Source organism: Pristiophorus japonicus, chromosome 13, assembly GCF_044704955.1.
Source record: "Pristiophorus japonicus isolate sPriJap1 chromosome 13, sPriJap1.hap1, whole genome shotgun sequence".
Lineage (NCBI taxonomy): Eukaryota > Metazoa > Chordata > Chondrichthyes > Pristiophoridae > Pristiophorus > Pristiophorus japonicus.
The window spans coordinates 179143062-179157933 of NC_091989.1; positions in this window are offsets into that span (position 1 = coordinate 179143062).

Below are 14872 nucleotides of genomic sequence, written 5' to 3' on the forward strand. Positions count from 1 at the left end.
TTGGGTAGTAGAAGGTTGCAGCAAAAAATTGGGGCGATTTCCCCTGATTCCTTGAGGTTATCGAGGACATTGCTGAATCTGATTGGTAAACTGTTTTAAAATTGTTTATATGGTTGTTACAAAGGAAAGCACAAATCTTCTCCTTTATCCCCAGTTGATGCTGGGACTCTCCTTAAGTAACGCCTCGATTTCAAAATGTTCATCCTTGTTTTCAAATCCCTCCACGACCTCACCCCTCCCTATCTCTGTAATCTCCTCCAGCCCCACAATCACCCCAAGATGTCTGCGCTCCTCTAATTCTGCTCTCTTGAGCATCCCTGATTATAATCGCTCCCCCATTTGTGGCCGTGCCTTCAGTTGCCTAGGCCCTAAGCTCTGGAACTCCCTCCCTAAACCTCTCCGCCTCTCTTTCCTCCTTCAAGAAGCGCCTTAAAGCCTACCTCTTTGACCAAGCTTTTGGTCACCTGCCCTAAATTCTTCTTATGTGGCTTGGTGTCAATTTATTTGTCTCATAACGCTCCTGTGAAGCGCCTTGGGACGTTTCACTACGTTAAAGGCGCTCTATAAATACAAGTTGTTGTTATTGTTCTCTCCCCCCTCCCCAGTTGATGCTGGGTCTCTCCTTCTCTCCTGTCTTGATCTTCTGGTCCTGTACTGACATCCCCACTGTTCACCTCTTTGCATTATCAGGCTCCCTATTTTCAAAAAATGTTCTAAAAATTCCTTTTCTCGGGATGTGGGTGTCACTGGCAAGGTCGGCATTTATTGCCCATCCCTCGTTGCCCTGAGAAGGTGATGGTGAGCCGCCTTCTGGAACCTCTATGGCCATTTGATACAACTGAGTGGCTTGCTAGGCCAGTACAGAGAGCAGTTAAGAGGCAACCACATTGCTGTATGCAAATGCTTTATGCGGAGCTCCTTCATGGTAAACGAGCCAAAGGTGGGCAGCGGAAGCGTTACAAGGACACCCTCAAAGCCTCCCTAAAGTGAGACATCACCACTGACACTGACACTGACACTGAAAGCAGGAACAGGGCCTTGGTGAGGCCACACCTGGAGTATTGCGTACAGTTTTGGTCTCCTAACTTGAGAAAGGACATTCTTGCTATTGAGGGAATGCAGCGAAGGTTCACCAGACTGATTCCCGGGATGGCGGGACTGACATATCAAGAAAGACTGGATCGACTGGGCTTGTATTCACTGGAGTTCAGAAGAATGAGAGGGGATCTCATAGAAACGTTTAAAATTCTGACGGGTTTAGACAGGTTAGATGCAGGAAGAATGTTCCCAATGTTGAGGAAGTCCAGAACCAGTGGTCACAGTCTAAGGATAAGAGGTAAGCCATTTAGGGCCGAGATGAGGAGAAACTTCTTCACCCAGAGAGTGTTGAACCTGTGGAATTCTGTACCACAGAACGTTGTTGAGGCCAATTCACTAAATATATTCAAAAAGGAGTTAGATATAGTTCTTACCACTAGGGGGATCAAGGGGTATGGCGAGAAAGCAGGAATGGGGTACTGAGGTTGCATGTTCAGCCATGAACTCATTGAATGGCGGTGCAGGCTCGAAGGGCCGAATGGCCTACTCCTGTACCTATTTTCTATGTTTCTATGTTTCTATGACACCTGGGAGACCCTGGCCGAAGACCTCCCGAGGTGGAGAAAGTGCATTCGGGAGGGCGTTGAGCTCTTCGAGTCTCAACGCAAAGAGCGTGAAGAGGTCAAGCGTAGACAGCGGAAGGAGTGTGCAGCAAACCAGCCCCACCCACCCCTTCCCCCGACGAATATCTGTCCCACCTGTGACAGGACCTGTGGCTCTCGTATTGGGCTGTACAGCTACCAGAGAACTCACTTTGGGAGTGGAAGCAAGTCTTCTTCGATTCCGAGGGACTGCCTATGATGACATTGCTGTGGGTCTGGAGTCACATATAGGCCCAGACCAGGTAAGGGCGGCAGGTTTCCTTCCCTAAAGGACACCTGCAAACCAGGTGGGTTTGTACAACAATCTGACACTTTTTAACCAGCTTTTTATTTCCAGATTCTCAAACTGGGATTTTGAGCTCACGTGCTCTGGATTATTTGACCAGGCTTACTGGATTACCAGGTGGGTAACATAACCACTACACGACTGTAGTCTGCATACTTCCTTTTGAAAGTGGGAATCCCACTGTGCATACATAGCAAGCCCTGATCCAAGAGACAGAGCTAGGGTTGGAGTACAGGGATGGGTAGAAGTCCCATCTCGCAGTAACTCTGCCCCCGGAGGAGAATTCCTCTCCCTCCAAGTCCGAAGCACTGATTTCCCGCCTAAAATGCAGGCGAGTGGTATGGAGGCTCTTCCCCACAATGAGTTAATGGGTAAATGCCACTCTTGGCTTGAAACTTCACCACGCAGGACACGAGCACCTGAACTTTGCTCCCAATCTGCGGGCAAGCTGGAGTGCTAACGTTTCTTTTTTAAAAAGTTACTCAAAGAAAAAAATAACATTGCGTTGTACGAAATCTGGGCTACACAATACAAGAAACGATTCCATCGTTTTAGTGGAAGTGTGACTTGCATCCGCCACTCCAGCACCTGTTGAATTCAAACCAGTTGATGAGAGGGCGGGAGTCCGTCAGGAGGTGATCGTGTGATTGCATCATGGGGTCCATTGTTTCAGTTCATGACTCCATTTGAACTGTTGATGAAATTGTGTTCTCATAATCGCTCATCATACTCGGTATTTTCCAGCTATCTTTTTTATTTGTTCAGCTGCCACTCCCCCTTAGAACTGCAGATTTAGCTATTTTTGCAGGAATGAGAATGTGAACATAAGAACATAAGAACTTAAGAATTAGGAACAGGAGGAGGCCATCTAGCCCCTCGAGCCTGCTCCACCATTTAACAAGATCATGGCTGATCTGGCCGTGGACTCAGCTCCACTTACCCCCCCGCTCCCCATAACCCTTAATTCCCTTATTGGTTAAAAATCTATCTATCTGTGATTTGAATATATTCAATGAGCTAGCCTCAACTGCTCCCTTGGGCAGAGAATTCCACAGATTCACAACCCTCTGGGAGAAGAAATTCCTTCTCAACTCGGTTTTAAATTGGCTCCCCCGTATTTTGAGGCTGCGCCCCCTAGTTCTAGTCTCCCCGACCAGTGGAAACAACCTATCTGTCTCTATCTTGTCTATCCCTTTCATTATTTTAAATGTTTCTATAAGATCACCTCTCATTCTTCTGAACTCCAACGAGTAAAGACCCAGTCTACTCAATCTATCATCATAAGGTAACCCCTTCATCTCCGGAATCAACCTAGTGAATCGTCTCTGTACCCCCTCCAAAGCTAGTATATCCTTCCTTAAGTAAGGCGACCAAAACTGCACGCAGTACTCCAGGTGCGGCCTCACCAATACCCTATACAGTTGCAGCAGGACCTCCCTGCTTTTGTACTCCATCCCTCTTGCAATGAAGGCCAACATTCCATTCGCCTTCCTGATTACCTGCTGCACCTGCAAACTAACGTTTTGGGATTCATGCACAAGGACCAATTGTGGAGCAGTGGAGGCGTGTCCTGCACAGTAGGAGCTGTGCTGCAGTGAGGAGAGGAGCTACCAACCTTAGCTCCTGCCTGGAAGGCGTGGAGTGAGCCCTGAGACCAGCCCAGGAAGAGAAGGAAGGAAGGGGCTTCACCACCAACTTTCACCCAGAGGGAGAGGAGGAAAAAGCAGAAAACTTTTTTTACCATTTCTACAAAGAGTTGGAGAGAGGGGGAAAGACCAAAACAACATCCAGTGTGGAAGGAGGGAGACTCTACCATTTCGACAGGTGGGTGTGGGTGCATTTCCCAAAAAGACTTTGTTGTAGCGGTGGGGGGAGGAAAGAAGACCACTGAGGGCCGGAACATCGCGGGGGGTGTGTGTGTGTGGAAGTGTGTGTGGGGGCCTTGCTTACAACTAGGCCCCACACACAATTGAACCCCCCCCCCCCAATTGCCTAGCCTGGGATAGCTGGAGCTACCAGGCTGAAGATTCTTTAAACACCTAATTAAACATCATTGGGAGTGTGTGCCTGGTTGGCTCTAGCTGCCCCAGGTGAAGACATCTTCTCCCCTCACCTGAAGACCACCCCAAAGACTATTTGTGTTTTGCCATCTGGGGATTGCACCCACCCACAGCTGCGAGGGGAGACTTGCCCTCGCAGTTCCCCCCCCTTCCCACCCCCCCTCTCTCTTTCTCTGTTACTCTCTGTTTCTCCCCTCTCTCTCTGAGAGCCCTTCCTTCCAAATTACAAAAAAAAACAATTGAGACAACTGAGCAGAGGGAGCAAGGCCCCTCCCCAATTGCCAACTAGGGGAGAGGTGCCTCGTTAAGAGCTCCTCTGCTCAGTCTATATACGAGGCCAATTAAGACCATTAAGGCCTGTGACTTTGGGGTGGGTGTAGCCCTTAAAGGGACCCCGTGATGGCGACCCCATCCACGCCGGTGGCAGGGCCAGCGAGAACATATGCGCAGGTGGCAACCGCTTCCACGGCACCTCCTGCGCCACCCGCTGCCCTACCACCTTTTCAACTAATCACGAAAAAACACGGGGTCAAGAGCTACACTCACCCCACAATGACCATCGAGGAGTGCGTGCGGGCGATGGCTGGGGTAGTCGGCCCCTCGGCCATTGTCGCAGCCTCCAAGATGTCTGGGAAGGCCGTGTTCTTCCTGGGGTCGGAGCGGGCGGTGTCCCTGGCCCTTGAAAAGGGGCTCACAGTTAGCGGGACGTTCCTGCCGGTGGACCCTCTCGAGGCCACTGCGCAGAGGATCATCGTGTCAAACGTCCCGCCCTTTGTTTCCGCTGAGCTCCTCCTCCCTCACCTACACCAACTGGGGGAGGTAAGGTCGGGGATCAACCCCATACCGCTCGGCCTCAGGGAGAACAGCCTGCGCCACGTGTTCTCCTTCCGCCGCCAGCTCTTTGTCCGGCTGGCGCGGGAGGAGACGACGGAGGGGAACTTTAATGTGGTGCACGAGGGGACTGCCTAGCGCGTCTTTTGGACGTCGGACGGCGTGCGGTGCCATGCCTGTAGGGAGGTGGGGCACGTTCGCAAGAACTGCCCCGCCTCCAAGGCCGCCAAACCACCGAAGGCGGCCAAGGCTGGCGCCGCCGCCACCCCTCCCCCTAGTTGCGTCCGTGTGTCGGGAGCCGTAGGTGCGCGGGCATCGTCGGAGGCCTTTGTTTTCAGGGCCTCCGGCGGGGGGGAGGGAGAGCGTCCGAACGGAAAGAAGGCGCGGAACAAGGAGAAACATCTAGAGGCGGGTCCCCTCAGTGCGCCAGAAAGATTGACCACCGCGCTCGGCCCAACCCAGCCACCGGCGAGCGCGGGGTGCCCTGAGCCCGTGCCCGAGCCCTTGAACAACACCGCAGAGGGGCCCGGGCGCGGGCAAGAAAAGGAAAAGGGGGGGGCAGAGCGGGAGGCCTTGGCAGACATGGAGGTCTCCCTGCCTCAGCGCACCTCCAGCAACAAAAGGAGGCGCCGCTCCGTTGAGGCGGAGGGGGAACAACATCCCTCCGCGGAGGAGTCGGTGCCCACCGCGTGTCCCGCGTCCCCCACCAGCGCCCCCAAGCAGCGCCGTAGGCGGGAGGAGTCTGTCCCCGGGGAGGGTGAGACAGTCGAGGTTGCCCAGCCGCTGCCTCCTGGGGATGGCGTGGAAGATCTGCCTGTCGTGGGGGGCGTGGGGACCGCGGAGGAATGCATTGCCGCCGGGCCGGGCGTCCCGGGGACTGAGGCGGGCGGGGCCGAAAAGGCCGAACCTGAGCCCGCCCAGCCACTACCCAACTTCCCCCGGGAGTCGCTCGACCCGGCAGAAAATGAAACGACTGATTTTTATGACACTGTACATGCTGGGCCGGGGGGTGGCAGCGGGGAGGGGGAGGAACACCCACCCTCGCCCCTTGCTTTGGAGCTGGAGCACTTGGGGAGCCTGGGGATTTCCTATGGCCGGGTCTCTCCTTGTTCCCCGGTTCCTGGGGCGGAGGGGGAACCCCTTCCGCTGTCATTTCCCGACCCAGCACCATTTTTAAAAGAGCCCAGTGGGGACTCCTCTGCCGACGATCCTGGGGGTGGGATCGGGGCAGAGCCAGGGCCGGTTGGAGCGGCCGGGTCATTTGCCGTACCTTGTGCGGTCGATGGGCCGGCTGCTGGCGGCCACCTCCCGGAGGAGGACGGGGACTCGGCGGGGGACGCGGGAGAAAATCGAGAGACCACCGCCAGCGAGGCGGTGGATCTGCTCGCGGCCGCTGCCGAGACCATCCTCATTCCTGCAAAGGAACTCCGGGACTTTTTGGCCCAGAGCCGGGGTCGCTGCAAACAAGCCCGACTGGCCCTGGAAAAATGGTCCGAGCCAGAGCTGATCAAGGGGTCCGTCCGCGCTGCCGTTAAAACCTTGGCCGCGGGCGGGCCCTTGACAAAGGCGCAACACCTTGAGCTGCGCGAGCTCGAGGGACTCCTCGCTGGGCTGCGGAGGGAGTAGAGTTCAACAAAAGACTCCGCTCCCCCCCCCACAATAGGTTAAGGTAGAGTTTGCACTATGCTTTTGCCATGAAGATAACCATAGCCAGCCTCAACATCAACGGCGGCAGAGGGGCACGCCGTAGATTTGACAATTTTTCGCTCCTGCGGGAGGGGAAATATGCGGTGTGCTTCCTGCAAGAAATCCACACCGTTCCGGGAGACGAAGCCACGTGGCTCCTGGAATGGCAAGGAGAGGTCCGCATGAGCCACCTCACCGCCATTTCTAGTGGGGTGGCCATCTTGCTGGGCCCGCATTTTCAGCCGGAGATCTTGGGGGTCAAGGAGCCCATGCCAGGCCGCTTGCTGCACGTAACGGTTCGCCTGGGGGACGTGCCGCTCCATCTCGTGAACGTGTACGCCCCTCAGCCCGGCCCTTGGCAAACGCGCTTCTTTGAAGAGGTGTCCGCTCTTCTTGGCTCCGTCGACGTCGGCGACTGCATTGTCCTCGGGGGGGATTTTAACTGCACCCTCGAGGCGAGGGACCGCTCCGGTGCCCCGCAGTGCATGACGGCGATGGAGAAGTTGAGGGACCTGGTCGGGTCCTTCGACTTGGTGGACGTCTGGCGAAATCTCCACCCCGACTCCAGCGCCTTTACTTGGGTGAGGCCTGGAGTAGGATGGTCCAGAGTCGACCGCCTTTACGTGTCTCGGGCGTACGTTTCCTGCGTCCCGGCGGCCTCCATGCGGCCGGTGCCGTGTTCGGACCACCACCTGGTGTGGGCGGAGCTCGCTTCGCTCCGCGCGAGGACGGGGTCCGCGTACTGGCACTTTAACAACCGGCTGCTGGAGGACGTGCGGTTCCAGGACTCGTTCCGTCGATTCTGGTCCGACTGGAGAAGGAAGCAGGGGGGCTTCCCCTCCTTGAGGCTATGGTGGGACGTGGGCAAGGCTCACGTCCGCGTCTTCTGTCAAGAGTACGCGAGGGGGTCGACCAAGAGGCGGGCGGCCAGAGTCGGGCGCCTAGAAAAAGAGGTGCTCAACCTGGAAGCCCGTCTCGGTCAAGTCGTCCAGGACCCGGCCCTGCGGACGGTGTACGAAGCGAAGAAGGCCGCGCTGAAGGACCTGCAGCTCGTCGGGTCCCAAGGCGCGTTCGTGAGGTCGCGGATCCGGTTCCTGCGGGATCTGGACCGCAGCTCCCCCTTCTTCTACTCGCTGGAAAAAAGGCAGAGTGTCCGTAAGCAGCTCTTGACGCTGCTGGCCGACGACGGCTCTCTCGTCTCGGATCCGGAGGGCGTCAACAACAGGGCCCGTGAATATTACGGGGCTCTGTTCTCTCCGGATCCGTCCAGCGAGGAAGCGCGTAGAGTTTTGTGGGAGGACTTGCCGAAGGTCAGCCCGGAGGGCGCCGAAAATCTGGAAGCTCCGCTAAGCCTGGCGGAGCTGACCGGTGCCCTCGACCGGCTCTCGAGGGGAAAATCCCCGGGGCTGGACAGGCTGACCGTGGAGTTCCACAGGGCGTTCTGGGACGTCCTGGGGGCGACTACGCGCGGGTCCTGGGGGAAAGTCTGGCGACCGGGGAGATGCCTCTCTCTTGGCGCAGGGCAGTCATCGTCCTGCTGCCTAAGAAGGGCGATCTCCGCCTCCTTAAGAACTGGCGCCCGGTCTCCCTCCTCAGCACGGACTACAAAATCTTCGCCAGGGCGATGTCTGCTCGCCTTGGTGCCGTGCTGGACCACATGATCCACCCCGACCAGTCCTACATGGTCCCGGGCCGGACAATCCACGATAACATCCATCTGGTCCGGGACCTCATCAATTGTTCCCAGGAGGCTGGTCTGTCGGTTGCCTTCCTATCCCTCGACCAAGAGAAGGCGTTCGACAGGGTGGATCACGACTATCTGCTCGGAACTCTGCGCGCTTTCGGGTTCGGGACGCATTTCGTCGCCCGGATCCGACTTTTGTACGCCGCCGCGGAGTGTCTGATTAACGGGTCCTTGACGGCGCCCCTTCGCTTTAGGAGAGGGGTGCGCCAGGGATGCCCCATGTCCGGCCAGTTCTTCGCCGTTTGCGTGGAGCCTTTCCTGCACCTCTTGCGGACGAGGTTGACGGGACTGGCTCTGCAAGGGCCGGGCGTGGAGGTCGTCCTCTCGGCTTACGCCGATGACGTGCTCCTCGCGGTAGAGGATCCCGCTGACCTGCGGAGGATGCGTGAGTGCCAGGAGATTTACTCAGCCGCGTCCTCCGCCAGGATCAACTGGGAGAAATGTTCCGGACTCCTGGTGGGTCAGTGGCGGGTGGACTCCCTGCCGGAGGAGCTCAGGCCTTTTGCCTGGAGCATGACCCATCTCCTCTATCTGGGAGTCTACCTTAGCCCCGATGAGGGAGCCTGGCCGGCGAACTGGCAGGAGCTGGAGGCCAAGGTCGCCGCTCGCCTAGGGCGCTGGACAGGACTGCTCCGAGTGCTGTCCTGCAGGGGTCGAGCGCTAGTCATAAACCAGCTGGTGGCCGCAATGTTGTGGTACCGCCTGGTCACTTTTGACCCCTCCCCCTGCGTTTGTCGCCAAGATACAGAAGAAGCTGGTGGACTTCTTCTGGAACAACAGGAAGCACTGGGTCTCTGCCGCGGTCTTGAGTCTCCCGCTTGAGGAGGGCGGTCAGTCGTTGGTGTGCGTCAGCGCCCAGCTCGCGACTTTCCGTCTTCAGACCCTGCAGAGATACCTTTATGTCGAGCCCCCTCCTAGGTGGTGTGCTCTGGCGACGTATTTCTTCCGCCAGCAGCGCGACCTCAATTACGACACGCAGCTCCTGTTTGTGAACTTGGGGGGTGTCAGGACCGCCCTCCGGCAGCTGCCTGTCTTTTACAAGGAACTCATCAGGGCCTGGAACAAAGTCTCCACCAAGCGCAGCTCTCCGCCGGCTGGAGTGGCGGCCGTCCTGCAGGAGCCGCTGCTCGGGAATCCGTACCTCCACGACCGAGGTTTTATGTGGCGGTCGGAAGAGAGGGCTGTGGCTGGTGAGGTGACCAGGGTCAGGGACCTGCTCGATGGCGGAGGAGCAGGCTGGATGGCGCCAGACACGCTGGCGCGGCGCCTAAATTCTGCCAACGTCCGCCACGCGGCCGATGCCATCGAGTCACTAAAAACAGCTCTGGGCCCTGACTCCGTTAGGTGCATCGAGGAGGCTCAAGCACGTGGGGAGATCCCGTCCGAACTGACCACCGTCCGGACGGAATTCCTCATCGGCGCCAAACCCCAGAACCTCCCTCGGGGGCCGGCGCCTCACAACTTGAGCCGCCTCGGGGAAATCCCCTCCGTGCCTTTCAGTTCCGCGCGGAGGGGTTTCCTGTACGGGCTGCTCCTGCACACTCTCAACTTTGCCATCCTCGCCGGCCGTCCGGACACGCCATGGCGTACCATCTTGCCGTCCGGAGGAGGTGGGGGTCCCCGATGGAGGGCACTCTACGCAGGGGTCCTCCCACTATTCATCGGGGACTTGGCCTGGAGGGTGGTGCACGGAGCAGTGCCGTGCAACAAATTTTTAAGCCGGTTCACGGACTCCCAGGCCGCCTGCAATTTCTGCGGTCTGGAAGAGTCCGTGTTCCATGTTTTTATGGAATGCACAAGGTTGCAGCCCCTGTTTTATTATTTGAAGGGGCTGCTCCTGAAATTCTGGCTGCACTTCAGTCCCACTCTCCTGATCTTTGGGCACCCTGTGCGGAGGGGAGCGGGTAGGTCCGAAGGCCTCCTCGTAGGACTGCTCCTGGGCACGGCCAAGGGTGCCATCAGCCGGTCCAGGCAGCGGGCGGTCGAGGGGGTCGTTCAACCTGACTGCCTGCCTCTCTTCCGCTCTTACATCCGGTCCAGGGTGTCCTTGGAGATGGAGCACGCGGTGTCCACCGGTACGCTCGCGGCCTTCCGCGAGAGGTGGGCACCGGAGGGACTGGAGTGCATCATCACGCCCGGCAACCAAATTTTAATTTGATTTTACGTTTTAAAGTTTAATTTGTTTTAATTGCCGGTGCTTTTAGTGTCCCCTTCCCTTTTATAGGGGGCACTGGGAAAATTGTGATTTTAGTGCCCAAAAAAAAAACGAAAAAAAAATGAAAAACACAAAAAAAAAAGGAAAAAAGGGCTTTGTAAATGTCTGGTGTGTCACCCAGGTTGGGTGGCACGGTTTAATGTTTTATGTTTTTGCAGGTAGACTCTAAAAGAGTTTCATGCACAAGGACCCCCAGGTCCCTCTGCACCGCAGCATGTTGTAATTTCTCCCCATTCAAATAATATTCCCTTTTACTGTTTTTTTTTTCTGAAGTGGTGAGAATGTGGGGCTCCCTCCCTCATGGAGTGGTTTTTGAGGCAAATTGCATGGTTGCATTTAAGGGGAAGCTCGACAAACACAGGAGGAAGAGAGGAATAGAAGGATGTGCTGACAGGGTTCAATGAAATAGGGTGGGAGGAGGCTCGTGTGGAGTACAATCACCAGCATGGATCAGTTGGGCTGAATGGCCTATCACTGCCATGTAGTCTTCATATTGTGTAGACCTTTTGGAAGCGAAATTGGAGCCTGTTAACCTTCTGGGACCGGGACTTTTAGCGTCCGGCGCAGAAGTCCCGCCCCCACCACGGAATTGCCCTTACCACCCCAGAAAGGAAGCGGAACGCAATCTCACACGCTCCACTTCCTTTGGGGGCAGTAAACGGGAAGCTGCTGGGCGCTGAAGGAAGCGCTACGCGGATGCTCCGTGCTTCAACACCCTCCCCTTCGATTAAAGGGGAGGGCCGCTGCGCACGCTACACAGCCTCTGATGGCCCCCCCCCCCCTCCCCCCACCCTGGGCCATCATGGCAGCGTGAGACCGGGTCTGCAGCCTGGCACCCAAGACGGAGTGCCGGGCTGCACGAAGGCGGCCCCCAACCACGCTGGGGCCGCCATCGTTGAGCCGACCTGCGAATCGGCCGACAAAATAAAGATAGCGAACCGGGGCGTTGGTGCCCTCCCCTTTAAGGAGCGCCCCGCGAGCGGATGTCCACCAGCTTTGCGACCCGCGGGGCGCTGATGACATCAACTGTTACGCGATGACCCGGGGCGCTAACCGCGGTGTACGGCAGCGCCCCCCCTCCCTGGGCGAAAAGTGTCTTGTGCCTCATTAGTGCCCCCCGGGGGCGCTAACGGGCTATAAAAAGGGGCAATTTCGCCTCCTTTGTGTTTTACTGAAGATTTCAGTGGAGAGGACAGTTTAGAAGTTTTTTGAGAGACCAGAGGTTAGCGATGCTGATATTTTGAGCGCAGATTTAGGTTCGATTAATAGGGCTGAAGCATTTCAAATCTTTGAATTGACTCCCCACACCTCCCCCACCCGAATATCTGACCACAAGTCTGCACGGATTACCATCTCTGCAGTCTAGTGGAGCCACACATGGGGATTAGTAGCAAACTAGTTAAGGAGTTTTAATCAGCGGCTAAACGTAGAATGTGGGATGCTGCTGGAGATAAGATGAAGCCCCAGGGTCCCAAGGGGCAGCTGCATGCAACGTTCAATGGGACTTAACGATTGATCAGACTGGCTTTTCTCTCGTGCAAATATTTCCCCTGCAGAACCATGAAAGTGTGAAGCTTTAACAAACCCTGGATTAATGAGCATTCAAGCTATGGGTCATCAGACACCAGCATGCTCTGAATGGAGAAAGATGTCCTTGCAGAAGATCTAGAGAAACCAAGTTAATTGGCAAAGTTAAAAAAAAATTCAGCAGACTTTTTTTGCTTTATTCCATTTTCTCTTCTTCTCCTTTCGAAAATGCTGATTCTTGTTGGGGATGTGGGATGCCTCTGTACCTCACCCAAATGACTATTCCTCATGTGTGAGCCTAGACAGTATTTACTGAAAAGGCTATTTTATCATGGGGGCATCACAGTTAGGCTTGACCCCGCTTGCAGCTAACAGTTACACGTATCATGGAAACATAAAAACATAGAAACATAGAAATTAGGTGCAGGAGTAGGCCATTCGGCCCTTCGAGCCTGCACCACCATTCAATAAGATCATGGCTGATCATCCACCTCAGTATTCCTTTCCTGTTTTCTCTCCATACCCCTTGATCCCTTTAGCCGCAAGGACCATATCTAACTCCCTCTTGAATATATCGAACAAACTGGCATCAACAACTCTCTGCGGTAGAGAATTCCACAGGTTAACAACTCTCTGAGTGAAGAAGTTTCTCCTCATCTCGGTCCTAAATGGATTACCCATTATCCTTAGACTGTGACCCCTGGTTCTGGACTTCCCCAACATCGGGAACATTCTTCCTACATCTAACCTGTCCAGTCCCGTCAGAATTTTATATATTTCTATGAGATCCCCTCTCATTCTTCTAAACTCGAGTGAATACAGGCCCAGTCGATCCAGTCTCTCCTCATATGTCAGTCCTGCCATCCTGGGAATCAGTCTGGTGAACGTTCGTTGCACTCCCTCAATAGCAAGAACGTCCTTCCTCAGATTAGGAGACCAAAACTGAACACAATATTCCAAGTGAGGCCTCACCAAGGCCCTATGCAACTGCACGTTCTATTAAGGGTCACTGGCAGATTTTTGCCTCTCACTGGTGGCCAACCGAGATCAGCTAACAGTGCAGAGAATCTAACGCTGCAAACCGGATCGAATCTGGTCTGTATGAGTCAACAATGCCTTTACCCACTAAGTTATTGGAAAAGGGGAAATATTTTATTACACAATTGTGACATATTCTTTATGAAATCACAAACACACACATATACACAAGATGGCTCTACAGGGATCAGTGCTGGGACCGCAACTATTGACAATCTATATTAGCGACTTGGAAGAAGGGACTGAGTGTAACGTAGCCAAGTTTGCTGACCATACAAAGATGGGAGGAAAAGCAATGTGTGAGGAGGACACAAAAAATCTGCAAAAGGACATAGACAGGCTAAGTGAGTGGGCAAAAATTTGGCAGATGGAATATAATGTTGTAAAGTGTGAGGTCATGCACTTTGGCAGAAAAAATCAAAGAGCAAGTTATTATTTAAATGGAGAAAGATTGCAAAGTGCCGCAGTACAGCGGGACCTGGGGGTACTTGTGCATGAAACACAAAAGGTTGGTATGCAGGTACAGCAAGTGACCAGGAAGGCCAATGGAATCTTGGCCTTTATTGCAAAGGAGATGGAGTATAAAAACAGGAAAGTCTTGCTACAGTTATACAAGATATTGGTGAGGCCACACCTGGAAACTGCGCGCAGTTTTGGCTTCCATATTTAAGAAAGGATATACTTGCTTTGGAAGCAGTTCAGAGAAGGTTCACAAGGATGATTCTGGAGATGAGGGGGGTTGACTTATGAGGAAAGGTTGAGTAGGTTGGACCTCTACTCATTGGAATTCAGAAGAATGAGAGGTGATCTTATCAAAACTTATAAGATTATGAGGAGGCTTGACAAGGTGGATGCAGAGAGGATGTTTCCACTGATAGGGGAGACTAGAACTAGAGGGCATGATCTTAGAATAAGGGGCCGCCCATTTAAAACTGAGATGAGGAGAAATTTCTTCTCTCAGAGGGTTGTAAATCTGTGGAATTCGCTGCCTCAGAGAGCTGTGGAAGCTGGGACATTGAATACATTTAAGACAGAAATAGACAGTTTCTTAAACGATAAGGAAATAAGGGGTTATGGGGAGCGGGCATGGAAGTGGACCTGAGTCCATGATCGGATCAGCCATGATCGTATTAAATGGTGGAGCAGACTCAATGGGCCGTATGGCCTACTCCTGCTCCTATTTCTTATGTTCTTATGTGGCCATGATCTCTTTATTGAATTTATATCAGCAGTTGCATTACATCAGTAATCCACTAGGTGGAGCAGTAGTCCACTAGGGGAGCTCTACGTTACAACAATGACTGCGAGGTGCTGCAGTAGGAATATGAGCTTTAGTGCAGAGAGTTTGCAAATTCAACTGTTCCATTTTCAAGAGCTCTGTATTGGTTGCAGTGTTGTTGCCGACCCAACTGGTGTTCTCCATGCTATAGGATGAAGTGTTGGGACTTGGATTTCTGCCTATAATTTCTCATTAGCTGCTCCCAATCCCGTGGGTGGCTTCCTCAACTTCAAAGGGAAACAGAACTGATGGCCACACTTTGATCTTCTCAACCTCACCTGTGTTCCTTCATGATAATATATAACGTGAATGAGATGTACAGTTACTCAATATTTTATACAGGTATAGCCAATCTGTTGCTTGCATCTAAGTCTTGTGCATTCTTTGTAGGAAAGGCAAATGGAGATATTGAGCTAGGTATTGGCCTCAGTTTAAGATGCTATACTGAAAAAAACATTTACATTTAACTTACTGCATAGAAACAGGTCATTCAGCCCAATTGGTCC